This window comes from Petaurus breviceps, unplaced genomic scaffold, assembly GCF_028583685.1.
Source record: "Petaurus breviceps papuanus isolate PSGF00001 unplaced genomic scaffold, PetGlider_PUasm1.0 38, whole genome shotgun sequence".
NCBI classification, from domain to species: Eukaryota; Metazoa; Chordata; class Mammalia; order Diprotodontia; family Petauridae; genus Petaurus; species Petaurus breviceps.
The window spans coordinates 16,812,606-16,824,292 of NW_027186304.1; positions in this window are offsets into that span (position 1 = coordinate 16,812,606).

The window sequence follows — 11,687 nt, forward strand, 5'->3', positions numbered from 1 at the left end:
TACCCCAATCCCCAAAATTAAAAATAATTTTCCCTTGGAAGATTTCCCCCCTGCTAATCAACAAGGGAACAAAAAGCTGATTTGCAAGCTAGGAGAACTAATGTGGAATGAATGGAAAGAATCTAAACACTCAGCTGTTTCCTGGGACTCTAGATCAGAATGGGTTGACACACTGAAGATTTTGCTCTTTGCTCCTGCCCACCTCCACACCTTGAAACTACCATTGTCAAAAGCAATGGAGCTTCTGAAAGCCTTTGACAAGTGTTTTGTTGATTCCCACAGAGAAGAGAAGAGGGAGAATCAGCTGCTAATGGAAGTATGTGTCTAGGGTGGGGGAAGACAGGCTGAGAAAAATTCTTTTTAGAGGAACACAAGCCAAGGATGTAGACCTAGACTGACATCAAACAAAATAAACATAAGAAAGAGACTTAGAAAGCAAAATAACCAACCTGGGCACTTTTATTTAAAACTTTATGCATGATCTACCTTGAGACATCATTTATTTATCATTGATTAGCTTTATGGGTTCCCTTTTAATTCTGCCTTCATCCTCCCCATGGGACTTCTCTTGCCAATTCCATTTTTTTTCTTAACTTCTTTAAATGACTTCATACCTACATAAGGAATTAAAAGAATCAATTAGTTACTGTCTACTAAAATGGAGTCATTCTACATCTTCTTGCCTACCTCTCTTCATTTGCCTTTTCAAAGTTAAACATGGTTAACTGATCTCAGGTAGGAAACTTATCAAAGGATATATCTTGATAATGAAACCTGTACTGTTAGTAAATGGAAGTGAGAAGCCAATAAGTATGCCACTATCTCAGTAAGGTTTGATTTCCCAATGGTGTGAAATCATGTAAAACACAGAAACACAGATTTGAGTATTATTAATTATCTGATTATTTATTAATCTAATTACTATAGGAATTAGATTGCTTCTTTTCATCTGTTTATACCCATGACTAAAATTAAGCTATAATTCTGGAATAACCTTGTTAGAAAGACACAAAGGATATAAAATATTTAATGGAAGAAAAGGCAAGAGTTCAGTCTTGGCTTTCCTACAATCAATGTAAAGCATTCATTAGAACAGAAGATTTCAAAGAGTGGTTGAGGATCATTTAAGGTCTGCAAGTGGGCTGAAGTTGCATGGCTTGTTATATCCACTTATATTATTCTGTAACATTAATTTCTTCTGGGATTTTGCCAGAGGACCACATGTTCACAAATTAAATAGAGCCACAAAAAGCATATGCACTTACTAAAAGCATGCTAGCAATGTTAAGGTAAATTTCAAATTAGAATTTTGTTATAATTATAAATGCCCTACAAAGCTATCTGAGATCAGAAAAGTTAAGTGACTTGTAAATGATCATAAAACTAATATATAAGAAGCAAGATCTGAACTTATGTCTTCCTGATTCCTAGCTCCGCATAATATTCACATTGCTGTTTTCTCAACTCTACCTAGTTGTAATTGTGAGGCTATTATTTTTCCTTAGACTTGAGACAGATTGGGTCACATAACCCAATAATAATATTTGACCAAAACCTATACATTGCAGGAGTAGTGTGCCTTAAACACTAAGTGAACTCCCTCTACCTATCCTTGTACAGTAGAGAATTCTTAAACATTTTTTGCATGTTGTATAGTCTCCTGTAGCAGTCTGGTGAAGTCTATAACCCCTTTCTTAGATCAATGAAATACAGATATATAGATATACGCACATATGTTTATACATAAATATCTGTCTATCAGTCTATGTGTATGTCTGTCTGTATGTACAGAGAACCCCAAAAGTCTTAGAGTTGTTCAAAGTTGGATCCAATAATGTGGAGGATAATAAGACCTAAGAAAAGCAAAAAGGTAGGAAGAGTCCAGTTGATAAATGACTTTAAAAGCCAAGCAGAGGATTAGATCCTGAAGGTAATAGAGAAGCCATCATGGTTTGTTGAATGGAGGAAAGATATACAATGATTAGATTCATTCTGTAGCTTATCAGTCTAACAGCTGAATGGAAAATGAATTGGAGTGAGGAGTTACTTGAAGTAGGAAAATAATTTTTAACCAAACAATCCATTTAGAAAAAAATTCAAGTGGATGAAGAATGCTTACTCCAGATTGTTTTGAAACTGACTGTGCTGGTCCATCAGTACATATATAGCTTATACAGACACTATATATGAACAGCAAACTAACCTAAGATTTTGATGAGAGGAAGAAGGATTGCCATTGCTTTGGGGAAATTATGTAGTACTTTTAGTGATTACAAGCTGATTCCCCCCCCCCCCCCCCCCACACACACACACATGCAAATGTTGATACCAATAGTCTCTGGGTAATGTTACATACTTAATGATGAAAAATTAAAAACTCTGAGGAATCAAAATTATGATTAGTCCTGACATGGACTGCTCAGTGTCCATCACTAAGCACAATCAGAGGTATGAATAAGAAATGACCAGACCATGTGGGTAGTTCAAGGAAGAACCATGAACTCCATTTATTGATGCTTAGGACAAGGTTTTTATGGAGCATACGAGATAAAGGAAGGGGACTCAAGTTTTCTTATGATTACCTTAGCCTGTTATATCCTGGAAGTAGCACAGAATAGATAATTTGATAAGGATTTGTTATCTAGGTGACTAAAGTCTTAGGGTAAAACCTTTGATCTAGTCCTCAGGTACCTCCTAATGAAGCCACACTCAAAAATGGATACAATTGAGAGCAGACTTCAAAGCCAAAGCCACAATCATCAAAAGACATCACATTTAGAGCTGACCACCCAAAGATACTTGAGTGCTGAAACAAATATTTTGGCTCTCAATAACTAAAATCTTGGCGTAGAGCCTATGGATCTCAGAACTCAAGTAACATCTTTATAAGTGTAACCCATAATGATGAACTCAGGAGCAAGCTTAACAAAAAAGCCACATCTCAAAGAGCTCTTATATTAAAGCACAGTATTAGGATTACTATCTGAGTCCTGAATCAGGCCTCTTTGGCTCCCCACCCTGTCCAAAGGATAGCTGAGAGACATATATCAGGAATAAATTAGAGACAATATATCAACAATGAGAATTTGAATGTCAAAAGTCATTTTGAAAATATTATCCAGGAGATATAAGAAGTTAAAAGGATAAAAAGTGATCACCTAATAAGAATAAGCTTACAAAAACACTACTGAAAGAAAATCTGAGTACTTCATTAGTGTCTATGTAATAATGAAAGAATCAGAAGAGGACTTTGGTGTAATGGCCAGACACCCTATGAAGGATTTGTGGGAGGACTGTGACAAGGGCTGCACACACACACACACACACACACACACACAAAATGCATGGATGAATTGATCTCCTGGATGAACTACTTATAACAATGATACTGGAAACTCACCTCAGGTTTTCCTGTCTTGCTCCATAGATCTGTTGCTATTGTAGACTTCTGACTCTGAAGTAAGTTATGCACAGTTTATTTATGAGAGGCAGCTTGGAATAGAGGATGATGTGTTCAATGGAATCAGAAAGAACTAAGTTTAAATCTTAACTCAACCAGACATTCTCCAAACTTCAGTTTATTCATCTATAAATATGTGACAATAAAAGAATATATCCCACAGGTCCATTCTTGGGGTGGGGGAAATAAAATCATATATGAAATATATATCACAAACCTTCAAGTTCTATATAAATATCCACAATTCACCTAGATTCCTGATTGAACAACAGTCCCCTTTTCTCTAGTGTGCCAATTACCCCAAAATCCCTATAATGGGCTGAACAGGATACCCTTAATGAAGGAGCAAAGTAAACTTAATTAATAGGATAAACAAAACCAAGTCAAAGCAATACCACAGTGGCATAGAGTCTGTAGGACAGGAATAGTACTGCTTGCTTTTTTAGAGCTCCAACTGGAGACATTCAAGCTTCCGGCTCAGAACTTCAACAAAAGTTGATCCAAACTGTTGAACTGGCTATATTCTAGAGAGCCATCCAGAACTTGGAAGAGGAAAATGAATGATTCCAGGGTTGGGTGGAATTAATTTGCCTGATCCACAAGAAATATGAAAAGTCCCACCAATTGGTTAATATGAAAGACAGAGAAGTTTCAAGTTTTTTTTTTATAAACTGAAGTCTTTGTAATTTTTCACTGTCTGATAATACCTACAAAAAGTGGAATTTGTTTTAATCACTGTGAACAAAAATTATGACAAAAGTGAGAATTAAAGACTAGTTAATCAGTTACAGAAGTGGGAAGAAGCATAGGTACTATGTGGCAATATAATGAGAAGTGTACCGGGGAAACGGCATCAAGAATATTTATTATACAAGAGAGAAAGCTATTATGAGACCAAATAAATATAATTATTTTGGTCAGGATGACAAGTATGCCTTTTGGTATGCAGGAATTTTCACATACAGGAAGTACCTGGAAAGTTTCCTACAAGGAAAGATTTCAGTATCATGGTTAGTGTTGTGTCTAGAACGATATAATTTTTCAGGAATGTTTCAAATGAACATTTTAAAGGAAATATTGTTTATATTATTAAACTAAAAAAGGTCAATAAACATTAATGTCCCCATATTCAAATAGACACAGCAGGACAATTTCACATAAAAATGAAACCATCATATGCAATTCTCATTTCATTCTATATCAGTCCATTTAAATCTTCCGAAGTTTATTTCTAAATCCATCCTTTTTTTTTCATTGCTTATAAGGCAGTAATATTGTATTATATTCATATCTCATAATTTAATTAGTCATTCCCATGTTTATGGGCTCTAACATTACTTCTAGTTCTTTACTGATTGTTTTCTAAAATGTGGCTACATATATTCATTTATATATGCAACCTTTTCTTCTTTTAGGGTTATTTCTTGGGGAGATTTTCTTTTTAGTGTTATAATGGTCTCAAGGACTGTATGTGATTTAATGACTTTGGGGATAAAATTCCAAATTTCTTTCTACAATTATTGGAATTTCATGATTCTAACAAAAATACTTTAGTATGCCTTGTTTTCCATTGCTCATCTGACCATTGTCATTTTTGGTTTTCTGTCAATTTAAATAATCTTATATTTGTGAGGTTAAAAATATAGCTGCTAATGGATTCGAATATTTCTATTCATAACTGCCTATTGAATCCTCTTAGTATTTATCTATTGAGAAATGAAATTTCTTCTTATGTAGCTGTATCAATTCCCTATTTATCTTATATATAATTTATTTAACAGAAAAATTGTGGTAAAGATTATTGTGTAGTTAATTGCTTCCCTATTAATTTTGATTACATTAGTATTGTGTGTCCAAATAATTTTTTAAATACTCTGTAACGAATTATTTTTTCCTGTTTTATCTTCTGTAATCCTTTCTAGCCTTGGATTGGTCTAGAACTCTTCCTGTATGCATGGAAGTGAAAGATATTTCTTTTCCAGGTCCTCTAATGTGTTTATGATTTTACTTTTTAAAAATCAAAAAGTTTTGTGGTATATTATTTAAAGTTTTGGTCTAAACTTAATTTTTTCTCATCCTGCTTTCAATTTTTCTGGCAATATAGTCAAGTAGTGAATAGTTTACCCAGGGTATGAAGGCAATGGATTCATTGAATATTATACTATTATATTCAATTGTTTCTAAATCTAGTGTACTTAATTTTATTGATCAATTTTCCTACTTTAATGAGTACCAAATTGATTATTGCTTTGTGGTATAGTTTGATATTCAGTATTATTAGGGGATCTTTCTTCCCACTATTTTTTTTCATTATTTAGTTCAAGATCTTTGAATTTTTGCTCCTGCACATGAATTTTATTATTTTTCTAGTTCTATAAAGTAATCCTTTGTGGGGCAGCTAGGTGGTACAGTGAATAGAGCAAAGTGAATAGGAGGACCTGAGTTCAAATCCAGCCTCAGACACTTGACACTCTTATTGGCTATGGAACCTTGGGCAAGTCACTTAACCCCAATTGCCTTGCCTTCCCCCCTCCAGAAAAAATAAAGCAAACCTTTGATAGTTTGAATAGTAAGTCAATAAATATATTAATTAAGATATGTAGCATTGTCAGTTTTAATGTATTTGTTGTTCACTTGTTTTCAGTCGTGTCTAACTCATGTCATTTGGGGTTTTCTTGGCAAAGATACTGCTATGATTTCCCATTTCCTTCACCATCTCATTTCACAGATGAGAAAACTGAGGCAAACAAGGTTAAATGATTTGCCCAGAGTCACACAACTAATATCCCTAAAGTCAGATTAGAACTAAAAAAGAGAGAATCTTCCTGAATTCAGGCCCAGCTCTCTATTCACTGTTTCACCTATCTACCCATTTTTATTATATTATCAGAACCCAATAATAACCAAATAATTCCTCTACAATTTTTAAAGTATTCCTTCATTGTCATAAAGAGTGTTTACCAGTTTTTTGTGTATATTTTGGTAGGTGTACTCCAAATGAATCACATTATAAAACTATTTTATTTAAATTTGTTAATCTCTTCCTCCTGTTTTTTATAGGAAATGTAGAGAAAAGTTGATGATTATTATGAACTTCTTTTATATTCTGCTACTTTACTGAAGTTTTTAATTGTGTCTATTAAGCTTTAGCTGAATCCCTGGGATTAGTTACATTCCTTTTAAGGTTATGGTTCAGAATATCTATCCCATCATCCTGATGGCACATTTAATGGTTTTATCAACAAAATATCATGCCAGACTATCCACTCTTATATTTGCCAGAGGTTTTAGATTGATAAGTAAGAGAAATGATGAAGACAGAATTTATCCAATTTTAACAAAACAGTTAAAACAGTCTTTTATATCATTCTTCTAGATAAAGAGATTGATATGTTGTTATAAAATGTACATAATAATAAAATTTGGTAGATTAGGGAAAAGTTGAATAGCAGTAGTTAAAAGAATAGTCATTAATTTTCTGATGTAACTTTGAGATAAGGTTTCTAATTGGGTAATTGTAGTATCTATACATCATTTTATGCTTTTTATTAGGTTTATCAATAGTATTTATTTGTTTTATTTATATCTCAAAAGCACCATGATCTGCATGGTGAAGGGACCATTATCATTGACAGTCACACATCCTCAAAGAATTAAAGACACAGAATGAAAGTACAGAATTGACTTCTAAAACCATTCATGTTTAACCAAAAATTCATGAGTCAAGATAGACTCTCTCCAATTAGTATTGAAATTTCTCAAATTCTTGTAACTCCTGGTTGTGAATGATTTTAGAATATTACTCCAAAGGACAAGTTAGAATGAATATCTCATTTTAGTCTTCTTCAAAGTAATGGGCTTAAGCAAATGGAAATGAAATATCCTTCAAAGTTTCATTAAAGCAAAAGTGAAGGGCAGCACCAAAATTCATCTGCATTTTCCCCCAGATGCCAAAGCAGGTATTTAGGTCCATGTATGTATGAATAACTTGGGGGTAGTGGTGATAGTAGTGGTATATAGGGAGCAAAACAGTGTGGAGTTTTATTGAAAAAGGCCCTTCATAGCTTTAACAACTGTCCCTTTGGCTTCTTAAGGATGGCTTTAAAATTTTGGTTTGGTCTTTTTTTGATTTTACGTGATTGCTTCCATAACCATTAGCAGTCAGTCTATTCGAATAAAAATAAAAAGCAGCACTTTAAAATACTCTTTGGCACTTCAAAAGGCTGTATATTAGAGAGCTAATTGGTGCAGCTTTTACAACTTTCCCATTGATTTTTTTGCATTGATTTTTTTCCCCTCCTTGGAGCTGCAGAGTCCCCCTCTCTTTCCATCCCGCTGCTATCTTTATGATTTCAGCTCCTCAGCTCACATGGACAAGATTGCTGCTAGAAGAGGGAACAGGTAAAAGCAACAGGCTACCTAAGAACTTTTGTTCTCCCATTGCCATTTCCTCATTTCAGAACAGGTAGCAAGTCAGCTGCTACTTCTGATATTGATTCGAGATGGGGAGAAAGCAATCTCCCTGATAGCTGGATAGTTTGAGGCTGGTTCCATTAAAAGACCTTCACGTGCCTCTGTTTGGTACCATGACTTTAGGCATGGTATAGAAATAGTTTCTTAGGCAGTTGAAACATTCAAATGCTAGCCTTAACCTAGCAACATTGTTTTTCATGAACATTTCTTTTAATTCTGCCAAATACTAGGGCATGAGTTGGAATATGAAAGGAATTCATGTCTTACCACTTTCACAATCATCCAAGGAAGCATCTATATAGGACTGGGATATGGAATAAAGAGTTAAAATGCTTGGAGTTGAGTCCCCAAATCAACACTTATTAGCTGCATGACTGATATTAAGTTATTTACTGTCTCTCTGAGCCCATTTCATCATCTGTAAAAATCAATGTGTGTTTCGCATCTCACACTTTTGCTGCAAAAAGCATTGTGTTATAGAGAGCATTGCCTGCTGGATCTGGAGTTAGGATTAAACAGTGCAAAACTTTCTCCTGGCACTAGCTGCAGGATCATGGGGAAATCACTTAAATGCTCTAATCCTAAGGTTATGCATCTGAAAAATGGGAGTAGTGGCACTCCATGCTAGCTCATATGATTATTTTTAAAAATGTGACTTAAAATGATAAAGTGCTGTATTATTGTTAAAATTATAGGAGGAAGTAAGGTATAGGAAATGATACATTGATTTTGGGACTAGGAGGACCTGGATTGAAATCTTGCCGCATTCTTTTACCAATTATGTAGCCTTATACAAATCACTTAACCTTTCAGAGCCTCAATGCTTCATCTATACAATGAGGTTGATACTTAAGTGAAAAGCAGTGTGTTAAAATAGATGATAGCTTTGTACCAGGAATTTGAGGACTTGGGTTCAAATGTTGTCTTCAATTTAGCTTTTCTGCTTCAATTTATTCCTTATCAAATGAAGGTATAGGACTAGATAAGTGGTATTAAGCTCAAATAGAAATTAATCTGTCCTTTAACACATTGACTTAGAGAACTACAAATTAACATTATCTATGTTGTACAGTAATTCCCAATTAGATTTTTATCCGGTTCAAGCCACTTTGACAACTCCATACTAAATGACCTTTAAAGCACCACCTCCCTATATCTAAATCTAAAAAAGCCCTAATAGCATTAAATAATTAAATATACATTTCAAGAGATAAACATTGCTTAATTTCTTTATTTGTTAAGAATCTTGGAAATCTTATACCCACAGAACAAGTTCAATAAAAATATTCCTTTCAGATAATTTTCTGGCAAAAAGTTTCTCTTAATTTCCCTAGCTTGCTCCTTTTATTGGCAGTGCCAGGCTTTCTCTACTTTACTTCATCTTCTAGTCCCACTTTGCTTCTGCTTTGTTTAGGAACAATGTTTTTGCCTTTCAGGCAGCTTGGAAACTCTGAGTGCAGCATTTTGAAAGGGTCAAGCGACATAATTTTTGGATAATCCAACCATTGTATTAATAAGGCAAAATTTTAATAAAAGGATAGTCATTTGGCAGTCTTTCTCTTAGATCAAAGACAATTAGGGACATTTATAGGTCCTTGGAAGAGTAGCTGTTCCCCACCATGGCAATCAATTCTGATTGGTTAACAATAAGTGAGAGAATGAATATTAAAATGAGGGGCTCGACCTACATTTTCAGTATGTCACTTACTTCTTAATTTAACCCCAGCCTTGGACAATCTATTCCAAGAAATTGTCCCCACCCTAACCTGAGCAGAACACAATGACTGCCCCACCTGGTTGGGATCTGGATAGAGGAGAAGGTTAGCTCAATCTTCAGAGATTTAGGTCTTGAAATGAGGATAAAAGAAAAAGGGGACTTCTGAATCTCCCCAATCATTGGTTATTAATAATTATTTCTTTTATGGATGTCTCTGTGACTTTTCTCTCCCTAATTACCAATATTTAATCAGTCACCATGACCTGTCTAACAAATTCAGTATTTGGCCATTTCCAATTCCATGACCATTCCTTATGTCCTTATCATCAGAAACCTAGATTCCTGCTTTTATGTATTTTTGTTTAATGGGAAGATCTTTCTCATCCATTAATGGGCCCATGTGACCTTCCTGAGTCACACGGAAGCCTGAGTCACATGAGTCTTGATTAACCGGTGGTGTAGGAACTATGGAGCACAGCCCAGAGGAAGTTGAGAGTGAGAGAAGTTAGAGCAAAGGGAGAGAGTGGACACAGGCAAACAGACAGCAAGGATTGCAAGGGTTGTAGGAATGCCCAAGCAAGAGGAACACTTTGGGATGGTGTTGCCCTCTGCATTGTTACTGTGTATAGATTTCTTGGTGCTGTGATGTAATTGGTTTTCTGGTGTTGGGATTTGGCATTTGGGTGTATGAATAAATGTTTTGCTTCTTTATTCTAAATAGAGAGTCTGTTATATTTTTTTGATTCAGAACTATGCTGGTATATTCATAGTCACTGTCAGTGTTGTAAATATTGCCTTGGTGATACACTGCTTTATCTTCTTGCCTAGTTGTAATGAGAATATAAATTTTTAAGATCTTCCCTGCCCCTAGGCTAAAGTACACCTGGAGCCTGGGGTGGGAGGCTTCTTTTTCAGTAGATACTTCTTGATTGGCCAGTGGGTCAATAAGGTTGTTACATTCTCTGAGCCAGGAGAAGGCTATATAAGCCCTGATGTGTAGCCTTGTTTTGGGGCTCACTTTGAGAAATGTTCTGTGATTTGATCTGGATTCTGGGAAGCCGTTATTGAGAGACAGCCCCCCCTCGGCTTTGAAAAACCCAGATGTTGAAACGCAGATGTTGATTTGGTATGGATGTAATGGTTAGACAGTTTGGAAATCTCTCTACTTGATCTGTTTCTCTGACTTGATAATTCTGTCTGTGTATTCTGAAGTTTAGGGTGCTGACCTTTTTCCCCTGAACTAGTTAAACAATACATATCTGACTGATTCAAGTAAGCTTGTTAACCCATTTTAAGTTGATTTCCTTTATCAAAGCAGATCCAAGAACCTGTGTGAGCAGCCACCCTGGGGATGATGGGGTGCTTACTGCTACAAAATGGCATCACAAACAGGATCAGCAGAGTAAAAGCAAAGTATGAGGGCTGGGATAATTGTTTGTTTCCCAGTTGTGGTAGCTGTGACTCTGTGGAGCCATGGAGCAGGAGAGAAGAATGGCCAGCATGCAGACTTCACTGAGCTGAGAGCAGGAATGGTGAGCTGCCTACATCAGGACCTAGGCAGAAGCCAGGAGTGGCTGCTGCCTGTGGGAGGAAAAGGAACCCAGGAGTTCAGAATTCAGCCACAGAAAAAGATAAGAACTGAGCAGCAAAGCAGGGGCACTGAGTGTGATTCCTTGTTGCATCCCACAGTTTGGGACCCAGGGGGAGGATGGACTTGTGACTATGGTGGGTGGGATGAAGTGCCTTGGACCTCCAAGGGCCCCACCATTTTGGTTTTGTTGCCCAGCCCCCCTCTCTGTACTTGGAAGCAGGGGCTGGACCTGTGTGAGGGGAAGGACACCCCCCTCCCCCCAAGAGAACTTTATTTGGACTCTTGTTTTGAATTCAGGTGATAATGCAATGTACTTTGTGTTTGTTTGGTCCTGTGGCCACTTTGGTAACTTTAGTTATGTATCTTGCAAATGTGACCTATGATTCTTAATGCTAATTCAAAAGTAAATTGTCTATGCTATGGGCAGATCTTGGGGCCCAATGTAA